The sequence below is a fragment of the Petaurus breviceps genome, unplaced genomic scaffold (genome assembly GCF_028583685.1).
Source record: "Petaurus breviceps papuanus isolate PSGF00001 unplaced genomic scaffold, PetGlider_PUasm1.0 90383, whole genome shotgun sequence".
Taxonomy (NCBI): domain Eukaryota; kingdom Metazoa; phylum Chordata; class Mammalia; order Diprotodontia; family Petauridae; genus Petaurus; species Petaurus breviceps.
This window is the reverse complement of record NW_027187234.1, coordinates 2,266,461-2,272,767: the sequence shown is the minus strand read 5'-3', so window position 1 is coordinate 2,272,767 and position 6,307 is coordinate 2,266,461. Positions and strand designations below refer to the sequence as shown.

Here is a 6,307-nt window from a genome sequence, read left to right as displayed (position 1 = left end):
TTCTTTCATTAGAATGTGAGGTCCTTGAGAGTGAGGAATGTTTTGCTTTTGTCTTAATATCCCCCAGTGCTGATCTCAGTGTTCAGCACATATTAAGTTCTTTAAAAAAAAAAAAAAAGCATTTTGATGTGGTTTTTTTTTTACATCACTTTAGTTTACCTCATCATCCCTCCCCCTCCTAAAGAGCCATCCCATATATCAAATAATATTTTTAAAGACAAAAAAAGAATCAATGTAACTGATCAATATATTGAAAAGGTAAGAAAATATGTGCAATGTACCACATTTGTAGACCTCTGCAAAGACATGAAATGAGAATGTTTTCTTCTATCTTTTCTTTTGAGTCATGCTTGTTCTTTGTAATACTGAAAGATTCGCTTTTGGTTTTTGTGTGGTTGTTTTTTTCTATTTACATTATTGTAGTCATTTGGTATATTGTTTTCTTGATTCTACTTCATTCTGTATCAGCTTAAGTAGATCTCTCCATACTTCTCTGCAACCATTAAGTTCATTACTTTTTACAGGACAGTTACTGTGTTATTGTGTGACATAATTTGTGTACCACAATGTGTTTAGCCATTCCCCAAATGCTAGGCATCTAGGTGTTTCCAATTTTTTGCTATCACAAAAAAATCATAGATTCCTTAGGGAAAAAAAAAACAAAGTAGATGCCACCAATTAGAAGACAACTAAACAAATTGTGTTAAATGAAAATAATAGCACATGGCTGTGTTATAAGAAACGATGACTATGAAGAATACAAAGGGATATGGTAAGACATAATAACTGAAGAAAAGTGAGTGAAGTAAGCAGAACCTGGAAAATAATATACACAATGACTACAATAATATAAAAGGAAAAGACAAAAAAAAACCCTGAATGCTGCTCCTTTTCTTCCATTCTTTATTCCTCACTTTGTTATTCTCTAACTCAAGATCAAAAACACTAAATGGTTCATTTATCTATCTTGTGTTTTGGGCAGCAGGCTAAGATAGCAGGTTAGAGTTTCTACTATGGAGGAGATTAAAATCTTACAAGAACATCAGGTTTTATTTTTTAAAGTTTATCTAGAAGATTCAAGGAAAATAGGTTAACAGGAAAGAAAAAAACATAAGAGACTAAATAACATTAACCTGTTTATTTTCTTACATGGGAAGATGCTACTTGTAACTCTTAAGAACTTTATCACTATTAGGACAATTAGAAGTAGTACATATAAACAGAGGGTATGGGTGTGAGCTGATTATGACAGGATGATATAAAAAACCCCACAAAATTAAAGGGTGAGAAAGAAGGTTGCACTGGGAGAAGAAGGAAGGGAGAGATAGAATGAAGGGGTGGGGAACCTGGGCCTCAAGGCACTGGAATAGGGTAAATTATCTCACATAAGGAAAGGTAGAGGGGTTGGAGAGAATACTCCATAGAAATTGGCTCAAAGAGGGAATAACACACACACTCAATTGAGTATAGAAAGCTACCTTACCCTATAGTGAAATAAGAAGGGATGGGGATAAGATATGAAGGTGGTGGCAACTGATAGAAGGGAGAGTGGACTGGGGAGATGATGGTCAGAAATAAAACACTTGTGACAAGGGACAGGGTGAAAGGTATATGTGTGAAAGAAGGATGAATAGGGAAAAATAGGATGGAAGGAATACAGTTATAACTGCAAATGTGAAAGTTGGGAAGTGGAGAGGAAGAATGGATTAAGAATCAGAATCCTATAGCATGCTGTTAGAAGAAACACATTTGAAACAGAGACACACACAGAATTAAGGTAAGGCGATGAAGCAGAATCTATTATGTTTCAGCTGAAGTTAAAAAAAAAAGGCAGGGGTAACTAATCATGATCTCAGAAAAAGCAAAAGCAAAAACAAATGAAAGAGATAAGAAGGAAACTATTATCTTATACTAATACTAAACATATGTGCACCAAATGGTTATAGGACCTGATTTTTGTTTTTTGCTTTTTGGAGGAGGGGGAAAACAGGGCAATTGGTATTAAGTGACTTGCCCAAGGTCACAAGGCTAGTAAGTGTTAAGTGTCTGAGGCTGAATTTGAACTCGGGTCCTTATTCAATGTGCCACCTAGCCGCCCCCAGGACCTGAATTTTTAAAGGAAAAGTTAAATGAGTTACAAAAGGAAATAGACAATAAAACTATACTTGTGAGGGACCTCAACTTTCCCCTCTCAAAACTAGATAAGTCTAACAAAATAAAATAAACAAAAAAGAAGTTAAGGAGGTGAACAGAATCTTAGAAAAGACAGATGATGGACTTCTGAAGAAAGCTAAATGGGAATAGAAAGGAAGATACCTTTTTTTCTCAGTGGTACATGGCATCTACACAAAAACTGACCATGTATTAGGCCATAAAAACCTTACAACCAAATGCAGAAAAGCAAAAATATTAAATGCAGTCTTTCCAGATTGTAATGTAATAAAAATTACATTCAATAAAGGACAGTGAAAAGATAGATTAGGAAAAAATTTGTATCTCTAAATGCTTTACATCAGTAAAAGAGAGAAAGAGCAGATCAATGAATTAGGTGTGTACCTAAAAAACAGAAAAAGAACAAGTTAAAACATCCTAATTAAACACCAAATTGGAAACCCTGAAAATCGAAGATGGATACAATTTGGGGGAAAAAAAACAAAACAAAATTACTAAGCTAATAAATAAAACTAGAAGCTGACATTTTTTAATGGGGAAAAAAACCACCTGATAAAATAAACTATTTATTAATCCTATTAAAAAAAAAAGTAAAGAAAACCAAATTACTGGTATCAAAACTGAAAGGGGTGAATTTGCTAATAAAGAAAATTAAAGCAATTATTAAGAGCCATTTTGCCCAATCCTGTTCTAATAAATCTAACAATATAAGTGAGATGGACAAATATTTACAAAAATATAAATCGCCCAGATTAATAAAAAAGGAAATATTTAAATAACCCTATCCCAGAAAAAGAAATTGAACAAGCCATCAATAAACTTCCTAAGATAAAATCCCAGGGGCCAGATGGAACACAAGTGAGTTCTACCAAACACTTAAAGAACAATTAATCCCAGTACTATATAAACTATATGGAAAAATAGTCAAAGAAGGAGTCCTACCAAAATCCTCTTACAACACAAACATGGTGCTGATACCTAAAACAGGAAAAATAAAAACAGAGAAGAAAACTATAGATCAATTTCTCTAACAAATATTGATATAAAAAATTTAAATAAAATACTAGCAAAGAGATTACAGCAATTTAGCACAAGGATCATACACTATGACCAGGTGGGATTTAATACTAGGACTATCAGAATAATTGAATATATAAATAACAAAACCAATGGAAATCATGATTATCTCAAAAGATGCATAAAAAACTTTTAACAAAATATAATACCCATTCCTATTAGAAATACTAAATCACAGGAATAAAAGAGACTTTCTTAAAATGATAGGCAGTATTATCTAAAGCCATCGGCAAGCATTATCTGTAACAGAGATAAGCTAGAAATCTTCCCAATAAGATCAGTGGTAAAGCAAGGATACCCATTATCATGACTATTATTCAATACTGTACTAGACATGATACCTACAGCAATAAGGGAAGAAACAGAAGGAATTAGAATAGGCAATGAGGAAACAAAACTATCACTCTTTGCAGATGGTATGATGGTTAGAGAATCCGCTAAAAAACCGAGCTGAAATAATTAACAACTTTGTTAAAGTAACAAACCCACATGAATGACCAGGATTTCTATATATTACCAACAAAGTTCAGCAGCAAGACATAGAGAAATTCCATTTAAAATAATTGTAGATAACATAAAATACTTGGGAGTCTACCTATGAAGACAAATCCGGGAACTATAGGAACACAATTATAAAACACTTATCATACAAATAAAGTTAGATTTAAAGAACTGGAAAAATATTAATTGCTCATGGGTAGGCCAAGCCAATATGATAAAAATGACAATTCTACCATTCTACCAATATAATAAAAATGACAATTCTACCAAGGTTGATTTACCTATTCAGTGCTATACCAACTAAACTACCAAAACACTTATTTTATGGAGCTAAAAAAAAATGCAAATTAGGGAGCATGGAATATGGATAAGGGAAGACTTTAGAACCAAATAAGATATATACAGCGTTATGATATATAAAATGGATTAATTTTGATTATATTAAATTAAAAAGATTTTGCACAAACAAAACCAATGCAACCAAAATTAGAAGGATAGAAGAAAGCTGGAGAAAAAAATTTACACCAAATATTTCTGATAAAGACCTCATTTCTTAAGTATATAGAAAACTGAGTCAAATTTATAAGAAAAAGTCATTCTTCAACTGATAAATAGTCAGAGGATATGAACAAGCAGTTTTCAGTCAAATCAAAGCTATCTATAGTCATATGGAAAAATGTTCTAACTCATCAATGATTAGAGAAATACAAATGAAAACAACTCTGAGGTATCACTGCACACTCATTGGATTGGTTAACAGTAAAGGAACATGATAAATATTGGAGGGGATATGAGAAAATTGGGACACTACTATACTATTGGTGGAGTTGTGAACTGCTTCAACCATTATCGAGAACAATTATAAGCAGCTTTTTTTTTCTGATGTCAAAGAATTGGAAATAGAATAAATGCTCATCAATTGGGGAATGTCTGAATAAACTGTGTAATACGACTGTAATAGAGTATTATTTTGCTATAAGAAATAAAGAGCAGGATGATTTCAGAAAAACCTAGAAAGACATGATGAGGAGTTAAGTGAGCAGAACCAGGAGAACACTGTACACAGAAACAGCAACACTGTATAATCAACAACTGTGAATGATTTAGCTGTTCTCAGTAATACAATGATCCAAAATAATCTCAAAGAACCCATGAGGAAAAATGCTCTCTGCTTTGAGAGAAAGAATGGTGGAGTCTGAATACAGATAGAAGCATACTATTTTTCACTTTCTCTTTTTTTGTCTGAGTTTTCTTTCATAAAATGACTAATATGGAAATATGTTTTACATAACTGCACATGTAAAATCCATTTCAGATTGCTTATTGTCTTAGGTAGGGAGGAGGAGAGCAAAGGATAGAATTTGGAACTCAAAATTAAAAAAAAAAAGAATGTTAAAAATTCTTTTTACATGTAATTGGAGGGAAAAATAAAATATTACTTAAAAATGTTTAGCTAGGTACATTAAAACTTTTTAGAGCTGGGGTGGCTAGGTGGCGCAGTGAATAGGGCTCCGGCCCTGGAGTCAGGAGGACCTGAATTCAGATCCAGCCTCAGACACTTAACACACATACACAAAAACTAGCCGTGTGACCTCAGGCAAGTTACTTAACCCCAACTGCCCTCCAAAAAAGCAAAAAAAACTCCACAACTTTTTAGAGCTAAAGTAAGAGATTTAAATGAAGTACTGTTTTTGCAGCATAGGCAAATAAGTCTCAAAGGAATCCTAGGAAATTAAAGTTATATTCAAAGACATAAATTTTTCAAAAAAGATATAAATTCTTTTAGAAAATATATCACAGTTGCTGCAATAGAATTTTGTTTTTTAAAGCAATAGGGGTTAAGTAACTTGCTCAAGGTTACAAGGCCAGTTATTTCTGGGTGTGGTGCTGAGTATCTGAGCCTGGATTTGATCCAGGTCATCCTGACACTGAAGCCGGTGCTCTTACTCGCTGAGCCACCTGGCCACCCCTTGCAATAGAATTTTTAATTAGCATTCAAGACTGGCAAGTTACCTTGCTGTAATGGAAATGCAGATTTAAAGATCTTCCCTGCCCCTAGTCTAAAGTGCACCTGGAGCCTGGGGTGGGAGGCTTGTTTTTCAGTAGATACTTTTTGATTGGCCAGTGGGTCAATAAGGTTGTTACATTCTCTGAGCCAGGAGAAGGCTATATAAGCCCTGATGTGTAGCTTTGTTTTGGGACTCACTTTGAGAAGTGTTCTGTGATTTGATCTGAATTCTGGGAAGCCGTTGTTGAGAGTCCCCCGGCTTTGAAAAACCCAGATGTGGAAACCCAGATGTTGACTGGGTATGGATGTAATGGTTGGACAGTTTGGAAATCTGTCTACTTGATCTGTTTCTCTGACTTGATAATTCTGTCTGTGTATTCTGAAGTTTGGGGTGCTGACCATTTTCCCCTGAACAAGGTAAACGATATATGTCTGACTGATTAAAGTAAGCTTGTTAACCCATTTTGAGTTGCTTTCCTTTAACAAAGCAGATCCAAGAACCTGTGGTAGCTGCAAACCCTGAGGACGCTTGGGGTGCTTGCTGCTACA

At 34.0% G+C, this 6,307-nt stretch overlaps 1 protein-coding gene across 1 annotated transcript in view; it reads right to left on the bottom strand.

The window, feature by feature from the left end:
- Nucleotides 1-6,307, bottom strand: part of RABL6 (RAB, member RAS oncogene family like 6) — an 83,446-nt gene that overhangs the window by 66,831 nt on the left and 10,308 nt on the right. The window lies entirely within an intron of this gene.